Genomic DNA, 26,860 nt, shown 5'->3' with positions numbered 1-26,860 from the left:
CGCGCTTAGATAGCCGCTAAGGATAATAGCGCCATAAACCGTTATCGATGGAAGGCTTTAAAAGCCGAGCCAACGCGTAAACTGAATTTTGTTGATTTTTTTTTTTGAATGTAAATAAGTTTTTTTCAGTGTTAAGAAACTTGCAAGTGCGTTAATGATTCAAGAAGTTTTGTGAAAGGTATCGGCAAATAGTTTACTGTTTAACTGAAGTTTGAGTGAAGTGAGAAAAGTGGTATTTTCCATATGTTAATGTGTATGAAAAGCTTTGAAATTCCACGCGCGCTCTGAGGTAAATACTGTGAGGGCAAGTATTTGTCTATAACTTATAAAAAAACAAAACAAAAAAAACCAAAAAACAAAAAAAAAAGAAACGAAAAACAAGCAAAAAAAAAAACAAAAAAATTTCTAAACAAAGGTTAAGTTTGCCAAGTTTATTATTAAGCTCGTGCATGAGGCTTCCAAGTGCGGCTTATGCTGCCACTGCTTATTGATAAGAAAATAGGGGTATTCATCCGAACGCCTAAATTTACAAAATTGCGAAAATTAAGCCCGGCCAACACTATTTTCGCATTTTCACGGATGGCTCCAGGACCGAGCACGGTTTCGGCTCTGGTGTCTCCAGCGTGGAATCCAGCGGAACAAAACTACACTTTGCTCTTGGAATGTACGCATCTGTGTTTCCAGCGGAGGTCTATGCTGTGCAAGAAGCAATGAACTTTATTGTGGAAAACAGAGATGGAGTGGCGGATCTGTACAGGGTTGCCAATATTCGACGGATCCATCTGGCAACCCTGTATCTTTTGATAGAGACGTCAAATCGCTTAATGACATACCGCGTTGGAAGCGTCAGTAAAAGCAGATTTTTACCATAGAACAGTACACGCCACGCGAGCGCCCCCAAATTGTTGAAATTTACATTCAACAAAAGAAGTCAATTGTGAAAACTCAACGTCTGTATAAAAAATTAAATAATGTGAAAAGTGCGCCTTCTAAAAACACCATTAAACGTTTGTACGAAAGGTTTTCGACTGGTGATGCTCTTTCTAATCCAAAGAGGCCAAATCAAAACCGACCAAGGCGTCGCCAAATACATCCCAAAATCGCCGTTCTCAGCAGTTGGGCATTGCTCGGACCACTTTACAACGAATTGTCCGCATTGATTTGCATTTATTCCCGTATAAGATTCAATTGACGCAAAGATTGTTGCCTGCGGACAAACCTCGTCGATTGGAATGGGGCCCAAAGAGTCATTGAAATCCGTCGGGTCCCTGTATGTGGGCAACCCTGTATGTGTCTGCAGCGACAGCAAAGCTGCGCTCATGGCCTTAGACAGCCCTCCAACCACTTCAAGGGTAATTGTGTACTGTAAATCCAGGCTGAATTATATCGGTAGACGGGTCCCCGGGCACTCTGGAGTGGAGCGAAATAGTAGAGTGAAAGAGCGGTTCAGTGTGCAAGATTAGGCTCTGAGCTGGACCTTCAGCGAGCAGTAGAGGACCTCTGAAGCCAACTTTTTTTGCCCGGAGCTCGTTTTGCCACTTCCTTCTGCAGCCATCAAAGCCACGGTTAGCAAACGTAGTAGTAGTAAAGTAGTCGTAATTGTGTTTTGCCCTGGATCTTGTCAGTGTAATTGAAAGAGATACCTCCTGACTTGCCTGGGAGGTAGCTAAGGTTGCAGCAAATGTCTGTCGAGGTGATTCGTATGCTTTGCTATGCGTTTTAATGTGCTCCTTGACCGGCAGCATGGAAGCCTCGTTCTGAAGGTGCTCTGCAGGGGGACATCAGGAGACATCTCATGTGGTATCTTGTCAGGTCTGGAGGTTTGTCCACTGCGTATGACTGGTGCCAGGCGACCAGACGGGCGCTGCATAATTCAGAACCGACCCTCCAAATGCTTAAAATGTAGTATTGCTCATGCGGCATTTTACTTGTATTCAAAAATTTGTGTTTTTTTAATATTTTTTTTTTTTTTTTTTTTAATTTTTTTTTTATTTATTAATTTTTGTATTTTTTTTGCAATTTTTATTTATTTTTATTTTATTTTTTTTATTAATTTATATATTTTTTTTTATTTATTTATATATTTTTATTTATTTTATTATTTTTTATTTATTTTTGTAATTTATTTTTTTATTTTTTTATGCTTTTTTAATTTTTAATTTTTTAAATTAAAAAAAATTGTTTAAAACATTTTTTTTTACATTTTTTTTAATTTATTGTTTTTTTTATTTTTTTTTTGTTTATTTATTTTTTTTATTTTTATTTATTTATTTTTTGTTTTTGCTTTTATTATACTATAAATCCCTGTCAGTGCGATACAGTTACCGCTCGTCTTCGTCTAACTCATCTAACGGCAAACTTTCTTTGTCTGTGGTTATTTGTATGGCTTTTTAATTAAACGAAATATTTTTTTTTCATGTAATAAATAAATTTTATTAAAGTTGTACTAAAAAAAACATATTTCACTTGTATTCAAAAATTTTTGTTTTTAAATATTTTAATTTTTTTCTTAATTTTTTTTATTTATTTATTTTTGTATTTTTTTGTAATTTTTATTTCTATTTTTTTATTTATTTATATCATTTTTTTATATTTTTATATTTTTGTATTTACTTCATTATGGTTTATTTATTTTTTTAATTTATTGTTTTTATTTAATTTTTTTTTAATTTTTAATTTTTTTTAAATTTGTTTATTTTTTTATTAATTTGTTTATTTTTTTATTATTTTTTTTTATTTTTATTTTTATTTATTTTTTTTTTATTTTTATTTTTATTTTTTTTTTTTTATACAATTTTTTGTTGTTTTTATTATAAATCCCGGTCAGTGCGTTGCAGTTACCGATCGTCTTCGTCCAAATCATCTAGCGGCGAAATTTCTTTGTCTTTCGTTATTTTTATCGCTTTTGAATTATACGAAATATTTTTTTTTTCATTTCTTCAATCAATTTTTTGAAAGTTCTCCTATGACACAAAAAAACAGATGATTCCATATTTAAATTCTCACCCTTACCTGTTCATCCCACGAACTTTTTGACCCACCCTCGGATGCCATTATATCTGTTCATTAAGCGCAATTGATTTTGCTGATTATTTCAAACTTTTTGTTTTTTCATTTCTATATATTTTCTGTTTTTAAGCTGATTGCTTCTAATCTTCAGAAATTTCCGTTGCAACTTTCTAGCGAACATTTTTGTGCAGCAAATGAATCCTAATTCTTAATTACCCCATTCAAAATGAGTTATTATACGAAAATGATCTACCCAACATGCCCTTCCAGCGTTTTCGAGTCGCTCTACTTTTCCCGTCTAAATCCATCTAAATTCATTACCTTCGTAATCCATAAAAACTTAAAATAATTGCACATAATTTTTCATCTACAAAATATCAACAAATAAAATATTGTAAAAATGCAAATTCTGCGAAACATTAAACACTGAAATTATTTACAATCGCTGTGCGCTACTCAAAGTGATGCATAACCATCACACCTCGCCGCCATCGCTGCCGAGCGTAACCGTAAAAACATCGATGCATTGTTTATAGAAATGCGTCTGTCTGCGATGTTCGTGGCGCATTTCTCCATAAAATGCCAACCGCACGCTGCAACAGGTAGTATGTGGGATAAGATCAAGGGCAAACAATGCACAATTCTCTGCGCTGGCACAAAGGAGAATCGACACACACGCACACACACATACACACGAGTTATATATTATAAATAACTTTCCCCTTTCGCTCTCGCTCTCTTCATTATCTAACTGTAATAATTAGCTATGTAAGTAATATATTTAATTGTTGTAATTGTTGTAAGAATAAATGGGGAAATCATTCTCTCTTCATTTCAAGTATAAATCTAACTGTTAAAATAAATTGAATAAGTATAGTTTTTAATGTTAAAGGTAGTCTTCAAAGTCACCTTGAAGAGTAAAGAACAAATTATTTTGAAGTGTAATCAAACTTGTTCCATTTTAATAAAAATAAAACTAATAAAAATAAAACTTTAACAAATTTATTTTATTTTCAAAAATAAATTTAACTGGCGACGAGGATGGGATATGTTAGTTAAAACATATCCAGTGATAATCGGCAAAAGAAAAGTTTAAAATTTTCAAGAAACCGATGTGAACCGCAAATAATTCAAGTGGACATTACTAAAGTGTGGCAAAAAGCGAAATTTTTGTAAACTTAAAAACTAAAAACTAAACTAAAAAAAAATATTTCGTGTAATAACTAATCCGAAAGAATAGTTCTAACAAATTTATGATCGTTGAAAATAATTTGAACTTAGCGCAGTTGAGTGCAAAACGGCAAATTTGTGCATAATTTGTGAGCAATTTTACTGCCCAAATTGATATGACTACTGTACATATATATATTTAAAGCGGACAAAATCTTTGACAAACAAGAAAAAAGATTGGCTTCGTAAAAAAAAACAAAAAAAAAAAAAGGAAAAGAAATTACTAGAAGTTAAAAGTTAACGGAAAAAGAGAAGAAAGTGTACGGTGTGCATTCCAGTGCTAACGGCGTGAAAGACGAAAGAGAAAGCAAGCCAGCTACCATTAGAGAAAGGAGCAGAGCAGCGTGTGCTTAGAATTACAACAACACCCACAATGGCTTTGACGCTAGCTGAGAGCTTGCGTGAAGCGAGGAGCTTGCCTGCATTTAACGGGAGCAGTGAATATACGCTCAGCAACTACCTGAGGGACGTCGCAACTGTGTTGCAGCTAACGCCAGCAGAACATGTACAGACAATAAAAACAGTATTAAGCAACAGACTGCAAGGTAAGGCGTTAAAGGCGGTTGAAACCTTATTTAACCCTACATGGGAGGGTATAATAGTTAAGCTTAAGGAGGAATTTGGAGTAAAAAGAAGTTTTTTTAATTTAAGAAGTGACGCTCTAAACGAAGAAGCTAGAAACATTGAGGAATTACATTATAAATTAAGTAAAATTTTAAGTTTAATGAACACAAAGTATAGCTTAGAACCTGACATTTTGTATACACCTGAAAATAATGAAAAATTAATTTTTGATATTTATGTAAACTACTTACCTATTAGTATTAAATCTCTTTTGCTACAAAATAATATTAGATCTATTAACATAGCTTATACATTTTATTTAGAAAATAATTTATTAAAAGATATAAAACTAGTAAATAATAAACAAGCGAATAGTTTTGCGTATAAAAGTTTTCAAAACAATAATGATTTTCGAAATAACAATACCTTTCCAAATAATAACTTTCAAAATGCAAATAATTCATTAAATAGGAATGGTTTTCAAAGATTTCAAAATTCAAGCACCTTTCCTAATTATAGTAGCCGTAATAACAGAAATAATAGTGGTGGTTTTAATAATTGTAACAGAAATTTCAGAAATTTTCAAACGCAAACTTTTAACACTTTTAACAGAAATAATCAGCAACAACAAACCCAAAATTATGACTTAGAAAATTTTAGTAATTTACGACAAAATCAACAAAATTCATATAATAGACATTTAAGTAATAATGAAGAACCAATGGAAATTGATGCAATTCACGTTACAGAAAATTTTCCTGTGCAGCCTCGAAATTATCATTACCCATAGTAATATTAACTATAAATAATACAAAAACAAGATGCCTAATTGATAGTGGTGCTGCTACTACCCTCGGAGATTATAATTTTTTTTCCAATATAGGAATAAAGAAAAGTTTAATAAAACCAATTTTATTAAATACTCTGGTCGGTAATAATATTATTATAGATGAAGTGATAGTAAATGTGCCGGATGAATTCAAAGAAAAAAATAGCACCATGTCTGTTAAATTAATTAATTTTATTGATAAAAAATTCGATTGCATAATAGGAATAAATATTTTACAGCCCTTTGGAGCTATAATAGATTTTCAAAATAATACTCTTAAAGTAAATAATAATGAAATAAAACTAATTGACTATAAATTTAACATTTCTTATGAGGAAATTAATTATATAGAAAAATTTGAGCTGGATAAATTCAAAGATTTAATGCCTACAAACTTAAATAAGGAAGAAAATAAGTTATTAGAAAATTTTTTACATAAAAATAAAAAGACGTTTTATATTAAAAACCAAAATTTAACTACAACTACCTGTGTAAAACATAAAATAATAACTACTTCTAATAAAATAGTATACTGCAAGAATTATAGGCATCCACAGATTTTAGAAAATGAAATAGAAAAGCAAATAAATGAAATGTTAAAAGAAAATATAATACGCCCCAGCAAATCGCCTTATAATTCCCCTTTGTGGATTGTTAAAAAGAAGTCCGATAATTCGAACCAGCAGAAATGGCGATTAGTTATAGACTTTAGGAAGCTAAATGAAATAACTGTGGATGACAAATTTCCTCTGCCAAATATAGAGTCATTATTTGACAAGTTAGGTAAGGCGCAATATTTCTCGTCCTTGGACCTTGCAAAAGGCTTTCATCAGGTTTTGATGGAGGAAAGCGACATTGAGAAAACGGCTTTTTCAACGCCCCGTGGTCACTTCGAGTTCATTCGAATGCCCTTCGGTCTCAAAAACGCGCCCGCTACATTTCAGCGAATGCTAAACTACATTTTGGCTGATTATATAAATAAAATTTGTATAATTTATATGGATGATATACTAGTCTTTTCAACCTCGCTAACCGAACACTTAGAAAGCTTGCAAAAAGTATTTAATAAACTGAATGACTACAATTTAAAGGTTCAAATAGATAAGTGTAGATTCTTATCGAAAGAAACAAACTTTCTTGGTCATATCATAACAAATAATGGGATAAAGCCCAACCCCGAGAAAATTAATATAATACAAAACTTGGAGCTACCAAAGTCAGTAAAAGAAATTAAATCGTTTTTAGGTTTAACCGGATATTACCGGAAATTCATTAGAAACTATTCCTTTGTTGCTAGCCCTATAATAAAATATTTAAAAAAAAATAGTAAAATTGATATTAATGACAAATCTTATATTGACGCTTTCGAAAAATTGAAGAAAATTTTAACAAATCCACCAATATTATGCTATCCAGACTTTAATAAAAAATTTGTATTGACCACGGATGCAAGCAATGCTGCTATTGGCGCGGTGTTGAGCCAGGATGGCAAACCAGTAAGTTACGCCAGTAGGACTTTAAATGGACATGAAAAAAACTACTCAACGCTGGAAAAAGAATTATTAGCCATTGTATGGTCAGTGAAATATTACCGTCCATACCTTTTTGGTCGAAAGTTTCTAGTTCAAACTGATCATCAGCCTTTGAAATGGCTTTATTCACTTAAAGAGCCCAATTCTAGAATCATCCGATGGAAAATATTATTAGATGAATTTGATCTCGATATTGAATATATTAAGGGAAAGGAGAATAAGGTAGCTGATTTTTTGAGCAGAGTTGAAGTAAATCATAGTACGGAAGAAAATGTAAATATTAATTTCTTTAGAATAAATAAAATTGTTAATAAATATAGGACGCAAATAAGAATAGTTAAAAATAAAAATAAAGAAACCGAAATACTTTTTAAAAAATATAAAATAATATATGTGTCTGAGAATGACTTAAATAATACTCATTATTTGAATGATTTATTTAGACGTGAAATAAAAAGAGGAAAAATTGGGGTATACTCGGAGCTTGACAATAATAAATATAATATAATACAGAACAAATTAATTGAATTATTTTCTAGTAACAATAAAATAAATTTCATAAATTGTACAAAAGTTGCTAGTGATATTGAATCCGAGGAATCTTTATTGAATATCATTGATGATATTCATATTAAAGGTAACCATAGAGGAATCCAGGAGAATTTCGAAGAATTAAAAGATAATTATTATAATCCTAAATTATTAAAATTTATAAATAGATATTGCAATAACTGCAGAATATGTAATGAAAACAAATATGACAGAAAACCAATAAATAAAATATTTCAACATACTCCAACACCAGAAAAACCAAATGAAATAGTACATATAGATATTTTTCAGATACAAAAGACTAGTTTTTTGACAACAATAGACAAATTTACGAAATTAGGAACGGCACATAAACTAAATGACAAAAATATGGTAACAATTAAAACTAAAATCGAAGAGCGAATCGCATTTTTTGGAAAACCTGATAAAATTATTATGGATAATGAATTTAATAATGCACTTATAAAGCTGTTCTGTCAAGAAAATAATATAGAAACTCATTTTACAACACCGAATTCGCACACAGGAAATTCAGATGTAGAAAGAATGCATTCGACTCTCTTAGAGCATATAAGAATATTAAAAAACGCTGAAAATATTAATGACTCTGAAGAATTAGTACTAAAAGCAGTTAATTTCTATAATAATACAATTCACAGCACGACTAAATTAAAACCAATTGATTTTATAAATAAGTTACACATAAATTTAAAAGAGGTTAAGGTAAGATCTGAAGCAATTAAAAAGAAAACCATTGATAGAGAAAATATTAAAAGAGAAAATATTACACTTAATTTACAAAAATCTAATTTATATATTAAAAATCCTACTGCAATTAGACAAAAAACTGCTAAAAGATTTAACAGATACCACCACAGCAACCCTAATAAAGTAGACACTGCACAATTTAGACGCCCATTAAAGTCTATAAAATAAAATAAAAATAAATAAAAAAAATAATAATAATAAAAAAAATGAAATGGATTTGTAGAGCAAAACATGGAAAACTATTCGTTAATATTTTTTTTATATTAAATCACACTATATTTATTTTTTTAAAATGTAAACTATAGAATAAGAAATGAATATTTATGGCTAATATAGTTTAATATTTATCTTGGAAAAAAACCCCTAAACAACTTAAATATATTTCATGTTTTATGTTAAGTTGTGATTTAAATCTGTATCACTATAAGAAAATATTAAACTTTCGTATTGTATATTTGTAAAAGATTCGACGAGACTCGAATTCTTTAAGGAGAGGCGAGTTATATATTATAAATAACTTTCCCCTTTCGCTCTCGCTCTCTTCATTATCTAACTGTAATAATTAGCTATGTAAGTAATATATTTAATTGTTGTAATTGTTGTAAGAATAAATGGGGAAATCATTCTCTCTTCATTTCAAGTATAAATCTAACTGTTAAAATAAATTGAATAAGTATAGTTTTTAATGTTAAAGGTAGTCTTCAAAGTCACCTTGAAGAGTAAAGAACAAATTATTTTGAAGTGTAATCAAACTTGTTCCATTTTAATAAAAATAAAACTAATAAAAATAAAACTTTAACAAATTTATTTTATTTTCAAAAATAAATTTAACTCACGTGCCCATATGCTGCTACATGCATGTAAACACATGAAATGTTTGCTCAATAGCTTTCTGCTTGCATTAGCAGGCTGTGGCACCACCCACATGGAAATACTGTTACTGAATTCACAATAAATGCGCTCGCATGAAGGCCCATTCAAGTTGTGGCCACATAAAGCTCGTTGCAATGCCGAGAATACATTTATGTAATTTGTTTACCTGTTTCTACGAAATGAGTTTACTGGAAAATGACTTTTATTGCCGTTGCCGTCGACCTTAAGCAATGGAATCTGAAAATCTTGAAATATTGAAATCTTGTGGAATTTGAGTTAAGAAACTCAAATGAAATTTATTTTGAGCTCAAGGAAAGCAGTTGAATTATGAAAGCGTAATTTCATTGTATTTAGTTTATGGAGAGTGGAAGGCGTATTGTATAGGGATGTGAGTTTAGGGGAAAAAGAAATCCATAATTTTCTCGGTAGCTGGCTGTAGTGATCGATATCTCGTAAAGTATCGATCAAACAATTTAAAGTTTATGCTCGTTGTCAAGGAGACATTTCATACTAAAAAAAATCTTTTGCTGTTTTTTGTTTGTTCCATTCAGTTGTGAGTTACAGGGCGTTAACAATGGCAGTCAACAAAGAGAAAATTCGGTATATTTTACAGTTTTTTTAAAGGTGATAAAGGCGAAAATGCCAGCCAGGCGACTGAAATTGTGAATGGTGTTTATGGTGTCGATACTGTAAGAACTTCTTCTATCTTCTTCCTTAGCATGACAGTCCTGAGTGGCAGTGGTCCCCGATACTATAAGAACTACTAACTTCAGGTCCGTCATTAGATGCTCTGGTGGATCTACCACCACTTGATGCTTTCATCCAAGGGGAGATCCTCAAGGCCATCTGCAGGTTGAAACACAATTCGAACTGGTACGGCCCCTGTCCGGCATTTGAAAACAGAAAAGGCATGGACTTTGATCCACCGATTGTCTCCATGCCCCTTGAATCCATGCCAACTAGAGTCATACTTGAAAAGTGATACAATGTGGTGCTGCTAGAGTCTCAGTTGTGGTCAAACTCTGAAAACGAGCCCGGCAAACACTGTATTCGCATATTCACGGATGGCCCCAGGACCGAGCAGGGCTCCGGCTCTGCGGTCTACATGGAATCCAGCGGGACAAATCTGCACTTTGCTCTTGGAATGCACGCATCTGTGTTTCAAGCGGAGGTCTATGCTGTTCAAGAAGCAATGGACTTTGTTGTGGAAAACAGATGGAGAGGTGGATCTACATATATGTGTCTGCAGCGACAGCAAAGCTGCGTTCATTGCCTTAGACAGAACCCCAACCACTTCAAGGGTAGTTGAGTACTGTAAATCCAGGCTGAACTATGTCGGTAGACATAATAGCCAGATGTAGAAATGGGTGTCGGGACACGTTGGTATCGAGGATAACGAGACCTTTGACTCCTTAGCTAAGATGGGTTCTGGGCCAAAAAAGTTGGCCGTTCTGCCACTCCCTTCTGCAGCCATCAAATCCACGGTTAGCAAATGGTTTACTACAACCCACAAGCGAGCTTGGCAAGCTGAGAGAGGCTGCAGATGGACTAAACTGATGTTACCTGTCATGTCCGACCGACTGTCGTAAATCCTCCTTCTGTCATTAAGCAGAAGGGACTGCAGATAGCTGGTTGGACTGATGGCGGGCCACTTTCTGGTGGGCGAAGCACATGGAAGAGGTAGGCATCTCAGACAGTGCACTCGGCCTTGCATGTGGAGAGGAGGATGAGACGGCGGACCACTTTTTGTGCGCCTGCCCGGCCTTCGCTCGAATCATTTGAGGTCTGTGGCACGGATGTGTTAAGAAGCGATCACCTTGGCTCCTTGTCCTTATTGTGTGCATTTTGGTTACGTCGATTCCGTTCGGGCATTTTTGATGTTAAAGAAAATGTCGAAAATAAAATCACCGAAATAATCAAAGTTAACGGGCATTTTAGCAGTCGTGGCATCGCCCAGAAGCTAAATATCGACCATAAAACAGTTTTAAACCTTTTAGGCAAAAAATTTCTTTTTCCCCAAACCATATTAGCTGTCGCTAGGAGTCCTTTCTCTTCCTCTGCCACCACTAGCTGGTACCGCCTGCAACACTTTCAGAACCGGGGCGTTTGCATCCATTCGGACGATATGACTCAGCCCGGCTGGATCGTTATTCGCTGCGCTATGTCTATGCCGTCGTAAATCTCATACAGCTCACCGTTCCATCGCCTACGATATTCGCCGTCACCAACGTGCAAAGGTCCAAAAATCTTCCGCAGAATCTTTCTCTCAAACATTCCAAGGGACGCCTCATCGGATGTTGTTATCGTGCAAGCTTTTTCTCTATACCATTTGACGGGCATGATGAGAGCCTTATGAAGGGTTCGTTTTGTTAGGACTTTACAACTCAGTTGCCCACTTAGTCCAAAGTAGCACTTGTTGGTAAGAGAGATTCTACGTTGGATTTCAAGCCTGACATTATTAACCACTACAGAAACTTAAAACAGTAAATTCTGATTGGTACACAACCATTTGTTTGCCTGAAGTTTTCGGTGAATTAAGGAAAGCAAATCGCCGAAGATAAGACCAATCGAGCTTCACCAGGACAATGCGAGCTCTCACGTATCGGCTCACTTAATAGAGTTTTTGAGCACTCGAAAGATCGGGTTAATGGCATGAGTTGGCAGCTAATAATTTCTTCTTGTGGCGGAGCGTCAAAAATAAAATGCGAGGTCCAAAGTCTTTCAGCGCCTCACGAAGCAGTTGAAGCCTTTAAACAGCTTGTTAGGAAGGTACTCACTTCTGAGTGGCAAAAGCGCTTTGAAAATTCATTCAAGTAAATCCAGAAGTGCATTGACTTCTAAAGGGAATATTTTGGAAAAACCAGAAAGCCAGATTCATAATTATTTTGCTGTGTTCTTAGAAGGCAGCCTTCGTACCATTTCGCAGATTTTAGTTTTATTGGCGCAGCACTCAGCACGCATATCCCAGGTTATTCGGCTACTTGCTAAATTATTACCTAAAATTGTCAACACCCAAATACTCGTCAAACAATCGGCTAGAACTCGCTTTAAATTGCCAATAAATCAACTAATGACATGCTAATACACTTTTGTAAAAGAAAACAGTCGACGAAATCAGTGGGGTGCAAGCGAAAGGGTGTGCCGGCTGTTGTGCGAACATCCAACAAAGTGGCGATAGCGGACTGGTCGCTTGGTCTTTCATTGACTTCACTTTATTCAGTGCCCTTTATTGAGTTCATTTTAGATATGCAGAAAGCGATCCTTTGTAGTTAACGGAAAATATTAGCTTCTATGCTTGTGTGTGTGTGTGCTTGAGTGCCTGTGTGCAAGCGTGCAAAGATCCATTTGCAAAGGCGCAAAACACAACAATGCAATTATGATTTATGTTTGTAATTGTGTTACGCTTTGTGGTCGACTTAATAAAAGTATTTGTAAGTTGGTGCATACTCGTACAAGTTAGTTCGTATTTGTTCGTAAGTTAATTTCCATTCTTCATATACAGCGCGTTTACATACGTACAAACATGCGTTTTGTTTTAATGTGCCAAGCACATCACACAAACAAATGACCGGAAATTTGATTAGATCTGATAAACATTTTGTATTAAGTTACTTGAATAAGTTGTATGCCGCGTAAAATGAATATGCATCTAAGTATGTACGTACATATACATACGCAACTTTGTATTTGTATGTGAAAGTATCCCTGCAGACAAGCCTGCTAGCTCTGAACTACCTTACCATCAGTTCGTTTGATGCTGGTCTCTTTAATTTTTTGTTTTCAATGTTAGAAACTGATATTTTTAATATGATGATGTCTCACGAAGTGCCAATTGACAGCCGATTTATTGGGAATAAAGCAGTTAATGAACTGCTCAGCCCCTGCACTGAACCAGTTACTGGACTAGTTCATAATATCTATAAAAAATTCTAGTTCAATTTGCGGTTAAAGTTGAAAGTTTTAGGCGAATAGATATGTTTTGGCCAAATATTTTTTTTTTAATTCTGAACAAAAAAATACATTTTTTCTCGATTATTTTTGTTTTAAGTATATTTTATCTTAAGCTATTATGAAAAAATAAAAAGGAACAATTAAAAAGTAAAAAAAAATTAAACAAAAAAAAAAAATTTAAATTGAAAGAAAAAAATTTAAAAACTAAAAAAAATTAAAAAAAAAATTTTTAAAAAAATTAAAAAAAAAAAAATAAAAAAAAAAATACGATATTACCATAAAATATATTTACCATATTTTTCAAGATTGAATAAATCTCAAAACTATAAAATTTTGGTCAACATTTTTTATTAGTCTGCGTTTTTTTTCTTAAAATTTTTATTATTTTTTTACATATACAATATATTTTTTTACATAACAAACAATTGAAAACATTTTAAAAAAATTAAAAAAAAAAACAAGATAGAAAAAGTTCTACCATATTTTTTCAACATGGAATAAATCTCAAAATTGCAAAATTTTGTTAAACAATTTTGTTTAGTTTACTTTTTTTTAATTTATATTAATAGCATTTGAAAATATATTTAATCAATAACAAATTGAAAAAAATATTTAAAACATTCAAAAAAAAAATTTTAAAATTAAAAAAAAAAAATTAAAAAAAAAAAATTAAAAAAACAAAAAAAAATTTAAATATTTCACTTCGAAAAATGTTACATATTTTTAACATTGAATAAATCTCAAAATTATAAAATTTTGTTCAAAATTTTTTATTAGTTTACTTCTTTTTTTAATAATTTTAGTATTTTTTTAAAATTTTTTTTTTAAATATATCTTTAAAAGTAAAAATAAAATGTATTTTACTTCGAAAAGCTCTACCATATTTTGCAACATTGAATAGATCTCAAAATTATAACATTTTGTTCAAAATTTTTTATTAGTTTACTTCTTTTTTTATTAATTTTAGTATTTTTTTTTAATTTTTTTTTTAAATATATCTTTAAAAGTAAAAAAAAAAATTTATTTCTCTTCGAAAAGCTCTACCATATTTTTCAACATTGAATAAATCTCAAAATTATAAAATTTTGGTCAACATTTTTTATTAGTTTCCTTATTTTTCTTAATAATTTTATTATTCTTTTACGTATTTGACCCATGAACAAGTGAAACAAACTAAAAAATTAAAAAAAAATTAAAACAAAAATTAAAAATAAAATATTTCACTTCTAAAAATTTTACCATATTTTTTAACATTAAATAAATCTCAAAATTGTAAAGTTTTGGTCAAATTTTTTTATTAATTTGCTTCTTTTTCTTAATAATTTATAATATATTTATAATTTTATTAATAGGACTATGAATAAGTTCCTTGCGGTTTTACAACAGATGGCGTAACTTGATTATTATTCCATCGATCCACATTTCCAAACATTCATTGGAGAGCTACTGTCGTAAGGCACAAACGTCAGTATAAGTTTTTTATTTGAAGCGTAAACAACAATATTTTTACCACACTTGAAAATGTCGAATTTCGTGCCAAATAATGTGTTTTTGCGGGGAATTTTTTAATATGAAGAAAAAAGCAGCCGAAAGTCATCGTATCTTGGTGGAAGTTTATGGTGAGCATGCTCTAGCTGAGCGAACGTGCCAGAAGTGGTTTGCACGCTTTAAAAGTGGTGATTTTGGCTTGGAAGACGAAGAACGCGAGGGTGCGCCGCCAAAGTTCATGGATACCGAATTGGAGGAATTGCTCGATCAAGATCCGGCTCAAACGCAAGAAGAGGTTGCAAAAACTTTGGGAGTTGATCAATCAACCATTTCCAAACGTTTAAAAGCCATGGGAATGATCCGAAAGGTAGGCCATTGGGTGCCGTATGAATTGAAGCCAAGAGACGTTGAACGCCGTTTTATGGCATGCGAACAACTGCTTCAACGGCACAAAAGAAAGGGTTTTTTGCATCGAATTGTGACTGGCGATGAAAAGTGGGTCCACTACGACAATCCAAAACGTCGGGCAACGTATGGATACCCTGGCCATGCTTCAACATCGACGTCGGCGCAGAATATTCATGGCCTGAAGGTTATGCTGTGTATCTGGTGGGACCAGCTGGGTGTTGTGTATTATGAGCTACTGAAACCGAATGAAACGATTACGGGGGATGTCTACCGACGACAATTGATGCGTTTGAGCCGAACACTGCGAGAAAAACGGCCGCAATACGCCGATAGACACGACAAAGTTATTTTGCAACATGACAATGCTCGGCCACATGTTGCACAAGTGGTCAAAACATACTTAGAAACGCTCAAATGGGATGTCCTACCCCACCCGCCGTATAGTCCAGACCTTGCGCCATCCGATTACTATCTCTTCCGATCGATGCAACATGGCCTGGCTGACCAGCACTTCCGTAATTACGATGAAGTCAAAAAATGGATCGATTCGTGGATTGCGGCAAAACCGACCGAATTTTTCACAAAGGGAATCCGTGAATTGGCAGAAAGATGGGAAAAAGTAGTAGCAAGCGATGGACAATACTTTGAATATTAAATTTGTAACCATTTTACGTCAATAAAGTTTCAAATTTCGAAAAAAAACCGCACGAACTTAACCATAGTCCTATTATTTTTTTACATATTTGACCCATGAAGAATTGAAAGAAATTAAAAAAAAAAAAAATTAAAAAAAAAAAATTAAAAAGAAAAATGAAAATATTTAACTTCTAAAAATTTTTTCAACATTGAATAAATCTCAAAATTATAAAATTTTCCTAAATTTTTTTGTTAGTTTCCTTCTTTTTTATTAATTTTATTGTTTTTTTTAACAATTGAAGAAAATATTAAAAAAAATACCACAAAAAGAAAAAAAAAATCGAAGGTAATATACCTATTTCACTTCGAAAAACTCTATCATATTTTCATCTCAAAATTATCAAATTAAAACAATTTTTCTAGTTTACTTATTACTTTCTTTCTTATTATAACCCTACAAAGAAAATCAGTTTTTAGAGTAATTGACGACAATGTCCAAAATGCTTGGATCGCCTGACATAAGTTCGCTCAACTGTCAAAAAACCAAAAAAAAAAACACACTGCCGAAAAACGAAGCTCGAGCGTGAATTACCCTGTATTTGCATTTGATAAATAACCTTCTTTGTCATTTTTCATAGACTCATATCAACTGAATTTGCTGCCAGCTCTCGCACCCTTTGCACGCAAGTAAAGTAAGTAGTGAACGCGAGCCACTATCCAGCAGCACTCATACGCCCTGTCACACCACACTTACACCCATTCGGCTGCATATCAACATCATCGTTAACTGCAGCTGGAACAATTGGGTGGCCACCAGCCACCAGTCTTTTGCTGCTTTCTATTTGAAAAACACAAAAGTGCGCTAGCTAATATTTGTACACTTGCAAGTTAAATTTATTTTTGAAAATAAAATAAATTTGTTAAAGTTTTATTTTTATTAGTTTTATTTTTATTAAAATGGAACAAGTTTGATTACACTTCAAAATAATTTGTTCTTTACTCTTCAAGGTGACTTTGAAGACTACCTTTAACATTAAAAACTATACTTATTCAATTTATTTTAACAGTTAGATTTATACTTAAAATGAAGAGAGAAAGAGTTCCCCATTTACTATTAGAACAATTACAACAATTAAATATATAACTTACATAGCTAATTATTACAGTTAGATAATGAAGAGAGCGAGAGCGAAAGGGGAAAGTTATTTATAATATATAACTCGCCTCTCCTTAAAGAATTCGAGTCTCGTCGAATCTTTTACAAATATACAATACGAAAGTTTAATATTTTCTTATAGTGATACAGATTTAAATCACAACTTAACATAAAACATGAAATATATTTAAGTTGTTTAGGGGTTTTTTTCCAAGATAAATATTAAACTATATTAGCCATAAATATTCATTTCTTATTCTATAGTTTACATTTTAAAAAAAATAAATATAGTGTGATTTAATATAAAAAAAATATTAACGAATAGTTTTCCATGTTTTGCTCTACAAATCCATTTCATTTTTTTTATTATTATTATTTTTTTTATTTATTTTTATTTTATTTTATAGACTTTAATGGGCGTCTAAATTGTGCAGTGTCTACTTTATTAGGGTTGCTGTGGTGGTATCTGTTAAATCTTTTAGCAGTTTTTTGTCTAATTGCAGTAGGATTTTTAATATATAAATTAGATTTTTGTAAATTAAGTGTAATATTTTCTCTTTTAATATTTTCTCTATCAATGGTTTTCTTTTTAATTGCTTCAGATCTTACCTTAACCTCTTTTAAATTTATGTGTAACTTATTTATAAAATCAATTGGTTTTAATTTAGTCGTGCTGTGAATTGTATTATTATAGAAATTAACTGCTTTTAGTACTAATTCTTCAGAGTCATTAATATTTTCAGCGTTTTTTAATATTCTTATATGCTCTAAGAGAGTCGAATGCATTCTTTCTACATCTGAATTTCCTGTGTGCGAATTCGGTGTTGTAAAATGAGTTTCTATATTATTTTCTTGACAGAACAGCTTTATAAGTGCATTATTAAATTCATTATCCATAATAATTTTATCAGGTTTTCCTAAAAATGCGATTCGCTCTTCGATTTTAGTTTTAATTGTTACCATATTTTTGTCATTTAGTTTATGTGCCGTTCCTAATTTCGTAAATTTGTCTATTGTTGTCAAAAAACTAGTCTTTTGTATCTGAAAAATATCTATATGTACTATTTCATTTGGTTTTTCTGGTGTTGGAGTATGTTGAAATATTTTATTTATTGGTTTTCTGTCATATTTGTTTTCATTACATATTCTGCAGTTATTGCAATATCTATTTATAAATTTTAATAATTTAGGATTATAATAATTATCTTTTAATTCTTCGAAATTCTCCTGGATTCCTCTGTGGTTACCTTTAATATGAATATCATCAATGATATTCAATAAAGATTCCTCGGATTCAATATCACTAGCAACTTTAGTACAATTTATGAAATTTATTTTATTGTTATTGGAAAATAATTCAATTAGTTTGTTCTTTATTATATTATATTTATTATTGTCAAGCTCCGAGTATACCCCAATTTTTCCTTTTTTTATTTCACGTCTAAATAAATCATTCAAATAATGAGTATTATTTAAGTCATTCTCAGACACATATATTATTTTATATTTTTTAAAAAGTATTTCTGTTTCTTTATTTTTATTTTTAACTATTCTTATTTGCGTCCTATATTTATTAACAATTTTATTTATTCTAAAGAAATTAATATTTACATTTTCTTCCGTACTATGATTTACTTCAACTCTGCTCAAAAAATCAGCTACCTTATTCTCCTTTCCCTTAATATATTCAATATCGAGATCAAATTCATCTAATAATATTTTCCATCGGATGATTCTAGAATTGGGCTCTTTAAGTGAATAAAGCCATTTCAAAGGCTGATGATCAGTTTGAACTAGAAACTTTCGACCAAAAAGGTATGGACGGTAATATTTCACTGACCATACAATGGCTAATAATTCTTTTTCCAGCGTTGAGTAGTTTTTTTCATGTCCATTTAAAGTCCTACTGGCGTAACTTACTGGTTTGCCATCCTGGCTCAACACCGCGCCAATAGCAGCATTGCTTGCATCCGTGGTCAATACAAATTTTTTATTAAAGTCTGGATAGCATAATATTGGTGGATTTGTTAAAATTTTCTTCAATTTTTCGAAAGCGTCAATATAAGATTTGTCATTAATATCAATTTTACTATTTTTTTTTAAATATTTTATTATAGGGCTAGCAACAAAGGAATAGTTCCTAATGAATTTCCGGTAATATCCGGTTAAACCTAAAAACGATTTAATTTCTTTTACTGACTTTGGTAGCTCCAAGTTTTGTATTATATTAATTTTCTCGGGGTTGGGCTTTATCCCATTATTTGTTATGATATGACCAAGAAAGTTTGTTTCTTTCGATAAGAATCTACACTTATCTATTTGAACCTTTAAATTGTAGTCATTCAGTTTATTAAATACTTTTTGCAAGCTTTCTAAGTGTTCGGTTAGCGAGGTTGAAAAGACTAGTATATCATCCATATAAATTATACAAATTTTATTTATATAATCAGCCAAAATGTAGTTTAGCATTCGCTGAAATGTAGCGGGCGCGTTTTTGAGACCGAAGGGCATTCGAATGAACTCGAAGTGACCACGGGGCGTTGAAAAAGCCGTTTTCTCAATGTCGCTTTCCTCCATCAAAACCTGATGAAAGCCTTTTGCAAGGTCCAAGGACGAGAAATATTGCGCCTTACCTAACTTGTCAAATAATGACTCTATATTTGGCAGAGGAAATTTGTCATCCACAGTTATTTCATTTAGCTTCCTAAAGTCTATAACTAATCGCCATTTCTGCTGGTTCGAATTATCGGACTTCTTTTTAACAATCCACAAAGGGGAATTATAAGGCGATTTGCTGGGGCGTATTATATTTTCTTTTAACATTTCATTTATTTGCTTTTCTATTTCATTTTCTAAAATCTGTGGATGCCTATAATTCTTGCAGTATACTATTTTATTAGAAGTAGTTATTATTTTATGTTTTACACAGGTAGTTGTAGTTAAATTTTGGTTTTTAATATAGAACGTCTTTTTATTTTTATGTAAAAAATTTTCTAATAACTTATTTTCTTCCTTATTTAAGTTTGTAGGCATTAAATCTTTGAATTTATCCAGCTCAAATTTTTCTATATAATTAATTTCCTCATAAGAAATGTTAAATTTATAGTCAATTAGTTTTATTTCATTATTATTTACTTTAAGAGTATTATTTTGAAAATCTATTATAGCTCCAAAGGGCTGTAAAATATTTATTCCTATTATGCAATCGAATTTTTTATCAATAAAATTAATTAATTTAACAGACATGGTGCTATTTTTTTCTTTAAATTCATCCGGCACATTTACTATCACTTCATCTTTAATAATGTTATTACCTACCACGGTATTTAATAAAATTGGTTTTATTAAACTTTTCTTTATTCTTATATTGGAAAAAAAATTATAATCTCCGAGGGTAGTAGCAGCACCACTATCAATTAGGCATCTTGTTTTTGTATTATTTATAGTTAATATTACTATGGGTAATGATAATTTCGAGGCTGCACAGGAAAATTTTCTGTAACGTGAATTGCATCAATTTCCATTGGTTCTTCATTATTACTTAAATGTCTATTATATGAATTTTGTTGATTTTGTCGTAAATTACTAAAATTTTCTAAGTCATAATTTTGGGTTTGTTGTTGCTGATTATTTCTGTTAAAAGTGTTAAAAGTTTGCGTTTGAAAATTTCTGAAATTTCTGTTACAATTATTAAAACCACCACTATTATTTCTGTTATTACGGCTACTATAATTAGGAAAGGTGCTTGAATTTTGAAATCTTTGAAAACCATTCCTATTTAATGAATTATTTGCATTTTGAAAGTTATTATTTGGAAAGGTATTGTTATTTCGAAAATCATTATTGTTTTGAAAACTTTTATACGCAAAACTATTCGCTTGTTTATTATTTACTAGTTTTATATCTTTTAATAAATTATTTTCTAAATAAAATGTATAAGCTATGTTAATAGATCTAATATTATTTTGTAGCAAAAGAGATTTAATACTAATAGGTAAGTAGTTTACATAAATATCAAAAATTAATTTTTCATTATTTTCAGGTGTATACAAAATGTCAGGTTCTAAGCTATACTTTGTGTTCATTAAACTTAAAATTTTACTTAATTTATAATGTAATTCCTCAATGTTTCTAGCTTCTTCGTTTAGAGCGTCACTTCTTAAATTAAAAAAACTTCTTTTTACTCCAAATTCCTCCTTAAGCTTAACTATTATACCCTCCCATGTAGGGTTAAATAAGGTTTCAACCGCCTTTAACGCCTTACCTTGCAGTCTGTTGCTTAATACTGTTTTTATTGTCTGTACATGTTCTGCTGGCGTTAGCTGCAACACAGTTGCGACGTCCCTCAGGTAGTTGCTGAGCGTATATTCACTGCTCCCGTTAAATGCAGGCAAGCTCCTCGCTTCACGCAAGCTCTCAGCTAGCGTCAAAGCCATTGTGGGTGTTGTTGTTTGTTCTAAGCAAACGCTGCTCTGCTTCTTTCTCTAATGATAGCTGGCTTGCTTTCTCTTTCGTCTTTCACGCCGTTAGCACTGGAATGCACACCGTACACTTTCTTCTCTTTTTCCGTTAACTTTTAACTTCTAGTAATTTCTTTTCCTTTTTTTTTTTTTTGTTTTTTTACGAAGCCAATCTTTTTTCTTGTTTGTCAAAGATTTTGTCCGCTTTAAATATATATATGTACAGTAGTCATATCAATTTGGGCAGTAAAATTGCTCACAAATTATGCACAAATTTGCCGTTTTGCACTCAACTGCGCTAAGTTCAAATTATTTTCAACGATCATAAATTTGTTAGAACTATTCTTTCGGATTAGTTATTACACGAAATATTTTTTTTTTTTTTTTTTTGGTTTAGTTTTTAGTTTTTAAGTTTACAAAAATTTCGCTTTTTGCCACACTTTAGTAATGTCCACTTGAATTATTTGCGGTTCACATCGGTTTCTTGAAAATTTTAAACTTTTCTTTTGCCGATTATCACTGGATATGTTTTAACTAACATATCCCATCCTCGTCGCCAGTTAAATTTATTTTTGAAAATAAAATAAATTTGTTAAAGTTTTATTTTTATTAGTTTTATTTTTATTAAAATGGAACAAGTTTGATTACACTTCAAAATAATTTGTTCTTTACTCTTCAAGGTGACTTTGAAGACTACCTTTAACATTAAAAACTATACTTATTCAATTTATTTTAACAGTTAGATTTATACTTAAAATGAAGAGAGAAAGAGTTCCCCATTTACTATTACAACAATTACAACAATTAAATATATAACTTACATAGCTAATTATTACAGTTAGATAATGAAGAGAGCGAGAGCGAAAGGGGAAAGTTATTTATAATATATAACTTGCATGTATGCATGTGTGTGTGTATGTGTGTTCCCATTTGTATGGGCAAGTGACATTTTGTTGCTCATAAAGCAGGTCGTATATTATTTGTCATTGCCATGAAATATGTGCCTACACACACACACAAACACTCGTAGTAATACTTTTCTTTTGATTTGCTACGCACCTCCGAGTACTTCTAAGCGAGTCACTGTGTGCGAAGCGCTTGTAACAGCAATAGATGGAAAAAGGAAAATACTCCATCAAGAAATAAAAGAAAAACGAAAAAAAAACACGCAAAAGTACATTAATGGAAGACACATATTTTGTAATGTTCAACGCAACGGTGATGACCAACAGCTAATTATGGCCCGCACGTTTGTCCGACACTTTGGGCCACACTCTTTCCTCTAGATCCATTGCTCTACCTAAGGACAGCAGCGCCGCTTTTGTGCTATTTGTCTAAGCTAAAGCATATCCTTTATGGAATATATCTCGTATTGGCCTTGTAGGTTGGTTTTAGACTCATCCATCTCTTGTTATTTAGTTTTTTGGCAACTCAAATGGCTGTTAGCCTACATACGAGTAGATAGTAGCTGCTTTTGAGCTCAAGCCTGGCAAAAAGGATAGAGGCGCAAGTAGCTCTAACAACTACTCGACTGTTAGGTGTTTCGTTGCTTCCGCACTTCCTCACTTCCTCGCTTCCTTGCAGCAGCAGCATTTGAATGCACACATTTTTGCTGTTGTTATTGCTCTTTAGTGGCTATTTATAGTTACAGCACAGGCGGGCAGTGTGTTTTGCTGGCGCTCGTCTTTTTGTTTATTACACATTTGCTATTTAGCCTATACGAGGCGCCCAAGCGACTTTTGTTTTGAGATGCATGTGCCCATGCATGCGTGTGCGTGTGTGCGCATGTAGCGACATTTGCTGAGCAGCGCTCGCCGAGACAATAGCACTGAGGCTTTGGCGTGCAGCAACCATGCACAATGCCCACAAAAACAATGTCATGGCATGTTTTACAACAGCAACAGGAAAAATTTCGGTTTGAGTGGCGCTACAAGCATACTCGTGCATTGTGCCATACGGAGACGCGTAAGTGTGTATGCACTTTTATGGCGCTCGAAATGTGTGACCCCAAGAGGGGCTGGGTGTCGCCAAAGACATGGCTCATGCAAAATGCAATAAATACGTCGGTCCACTTGATTTAAAGATGGGCTATCTATCGTTGTAGCTGGTCGTCGTAGCCGCGTCTCGACAGCGCCGCCATTGATGGCATGCACGTTAGGTCGAATCGATGGGCTTAAAGAAAAAAGGGGGGAAAAAATTTTAATAAAAATATAATAAAATTAAAAATTTTGTTTTTAATCAAAATTTTGTTTTTATCAGATGGGCTTAATAAAAAGAACAAACAAAAAATTTACCAAAAATTTTGAACCAAAAAAAATTTTATGAAAAAAATGTTGAATCATAAATTTTTTTTAAATATTTTTGAATCAAAAAGTTTTTTTAATCAGAATTTTTTTTAATCAGAATTTTTTTCCTATTTGAACGCTTATATAAAGAGCATTTCGAAATAACAAAAAACAAAATTTGAGCGATCTGAGACTACTGAAATGTAGTTTTTTTGGTCTTTGATGCCTGATTTTTTTGCACAATATATTGTTGTGAAGACCCAGACGATGTTAATTTGTGAATCATTACTTTGTATTTTGTAGATGTTTTAATTTTCAGAAAGATTTGGTGAGCTAAACCGCAGTAAGTGCGGAAAAAGTGCAAAAAGTGAGGTGGTAAGGTTTGCGTGGCCACGAGTGTAATTTTTGACAATGGCGTCCTACGTCTCTCATATTTCACACTAGTGAACCAGACAGCTGCAGTATACAATGGTGCTTGGAAAGGTTAAAATGAAGATTTGTTTTAGTAAAATTATTTTTTTTGTTTAGTAAAAATCATTTCTTTTTATTTAGTAAAAACTATTATTTTTTATTTAGTAACATTATAACTTTTTATTTAATAAAAATCTTGCTTTGTTTTATTAAGTAAAAATAATTTTTTTTGTTTTAAGTAAAGAGAATTTATTTTATTTAGTAAAAATCTTTTTTTTTATTAAGTAAAAAATATTTTTTTTATTTACTAATAACTTTTTTTTTTTAATAGTTGTTTTTATTTAGTAATTATTATTATTTTTTATTTCTTTTTGTTTAGTAAAATTCCTTTTTTTTATTAAGTAAAAAAATTTTTTTTTAGTAAAACTCATTTGTTTTACTAAGTAAAAATATTTTTTTCTATTTAGTAAAAATAATTTTTTTGTATTAAGTAAAAATAGTTTTTTTGTTTTATTTAGTAAAAATTATTATTTTTTATTTAGTAAAAATCATTTTTGTTTATTCAATAAAAATTTTTCTTTTTGTTTAGTAAAATTCCGTTTTTTTATTTAGTAAAAATCATTTTTTTCCGTATAAGTAAAAGTTTTTTTTTTATTTAGTAAAAATTATTATTTTTTATTTAGTAAAAGTCATTGTTTTTTGTTTTAAGTAAAAATAGTGTTTTTTTATTTATTAAAAATAGTGTTTTTTACTTAGTTTTTTTAGTAAACATTTGTTTATTAAGTAAAAACTATTTTTTGTGTTGAGGAAAAATAATTTTTTTATTTAGTAAACATTTTTTTTTATTAAGTAAAAATTGTTAAAGCACCAAAAAAGTAAAGTTCACAGGCTCCTTCAATGAAAAACGAAAGTTGGAGCTTAGAGTTTTCTTACCATTTTCTTCTGCGATCTCAAAAGAAGTGCCTTTACAATTCAAAATTAAATCCGCTGACGCTACGCTTCCCACGGTGCAGTATTACACCGGATACGCGTGCAAGGCGCTAGACGCAGTGTTGGCATATTTGCTCAGGTGAGCGAGCCCGCTACTGTGCTAACTTACAGAGTTACAGCCCATTGCATTTTGGCACAATAAAGGCAAGTTTGAAGTGGCACGAAATTGAAGTTGACTTTTGGCATTTTTCCTCAAAAAAAAAAAAATGCCGAATATTCTTTACAAGGTTAAAATTTGTAATACCGCCACTTCAAACTTAAGCTTCACTATACCAAGATCCAATTGCCTATAAAACTGCATACCCGAAATTTTTCTAAAAATTCAGATTAAAAAAGTGTGAGATTTTAATGAATTTTGGAATTATTTAAATTTACGTATAGTCTGAAACTTGGACAAAACATTTGGAACTGAAATAAAGTAATGGAAATACCACCTTGATTGCACAGCAGTTAAATGCTGTAATCCGGCCTTTTATTTTATTTTTTTTTTAGACAATTGAAGTTTTTTCAGATAAACAAAAAAGGCTCAAATTCCGCAGTTCACATCTTAAATTTAAATAAACAAGAATGCAACGCCTCTATTCAATGAGACAAAACCATTGCAACTTAAAGAAAGCCGTATATTATTTTTAATAAATTAAAAGCAAAAACTTAATATTTCGTGACTAATCCATGGCTCTCAATAACTGCTTGGCATTGACGCTGTCAAATTTTCAACGATGGTCTGAGGTACATTTTTGCGCGCTTGCAGTATGCTTTGGAATAATTGATCAGTATTTTGAGCATTACTGCAATCAATTCGCCTTTTACAATTTTCCATAAGTTTTCTATAGGCTTAACGTCTGCCGATTGTGAGGCTCACTCTTTCCGGGTCGGGACTAGGCAAATCAGCCTCGGCTTGGCGATGAGCGACAGTTCTTGAACAGCTTGGCAACTCAAGCGCCTTTACCTTTCTTTATCTCCTTGCAAACTCAGCTCAGTTTTTTGGTAAACTTTTTTCTTAAACTTAAAGTTTTTTGGTCAACTTTTTTCAGTCCGCCTCCACGCTGTACTACCGACAAATAGTCTTTGTAATTATAGTTACATACGTAATGACTTAGTTTACGATTTTTTTGCGCTTAAAAATAGTTTTAGTGCTTAAGAATTGTTTGTTTTTTTTTCTTTTATTTCGAGATGCCCTACTCATAAGCTTTAAAATGGCTTATGTCCTTTTCGTACTTTTATTTTTCGATCCACTCTAATATACATACACACATACACAAACATAGAATTGCAGTATCCGCTTAACTATGTAAATACTTTTTTTCACCCCTTTATGCATTTTTGCCGTGTAGTATACCTAGTACATACATCCATATGGCCCGCTCTATTTAGTTCAGCAGCGTCAGTGATAAACTGCTTTCCTCAGTCCGCCTTTTATTGGAAAAATATTTTACACACAAAGCAAGCGTGAGAGCAGCGGGAGAGTGAGCTAGCGGGATTGATAGTGCGCACGATTGTGTGTTGTCTGTTTATACGAGTAGGTTATGTGTGATTGTGTGCGTGAGTTTTAGTAACAGCACCAGCAAGTACCGCTTGACGTTTGGCCTGTGGCCTCGCTCTTGAACGTTGACTTGTTTGTTTCTCATACCGGCTGTGGTATGCCCGAGTATTCGTATGTATGCACATACAGATGCGTTGCTTCCGATGAATTCGCCACGTCAATATTCTTAGTTGCA

At 31.8% G+C, this 26,860-nt stretch overlaps 1 protein-coding gene across 1 annotated transcript in view; it reads left to right on the top strand.

Annotated features, from left to right (window-relative positions):
• Nucleotides 1–248: 248 nt before the first annotated feature.
• Nucleotides 249–26,860, top strand: part of LOC129244067 (putative uncharacterized protein DDB_G0271606) — a 47,913-nt gene continuing 21,301 nt past the window's right edge. Inside the window, exon 1 of the mRNA XM_054881682.1 lies at nucleotides 249–289. The gene's annotated coding sequence lies outside the window, so the exon portion shown is untranslated. The remainder of the gene's footprint in view (nucleotides 290–26,860) is intronic.

This window comes from Anastrepha obliqua, chromosome 4 (genome assembly GCF_027943255.1).
Source record: "Anastrepha obliqua isolate idAnaObli1 chromosome 4, idAnaObli1_1.0, whole genome shotgun sequence".
Classification (NCBI taxonomy): domain Eukaryota; kingdom Metazoa; phylum Arthropoda; class Insecta; order Diptera; family Tephritidae; genus Anastrepha; species Anastrepha obliqua.
Note: the sequence above shows the minus strand (reverse complement) of the source record. Positions and strands in the feature narration are given on the sequence as shown.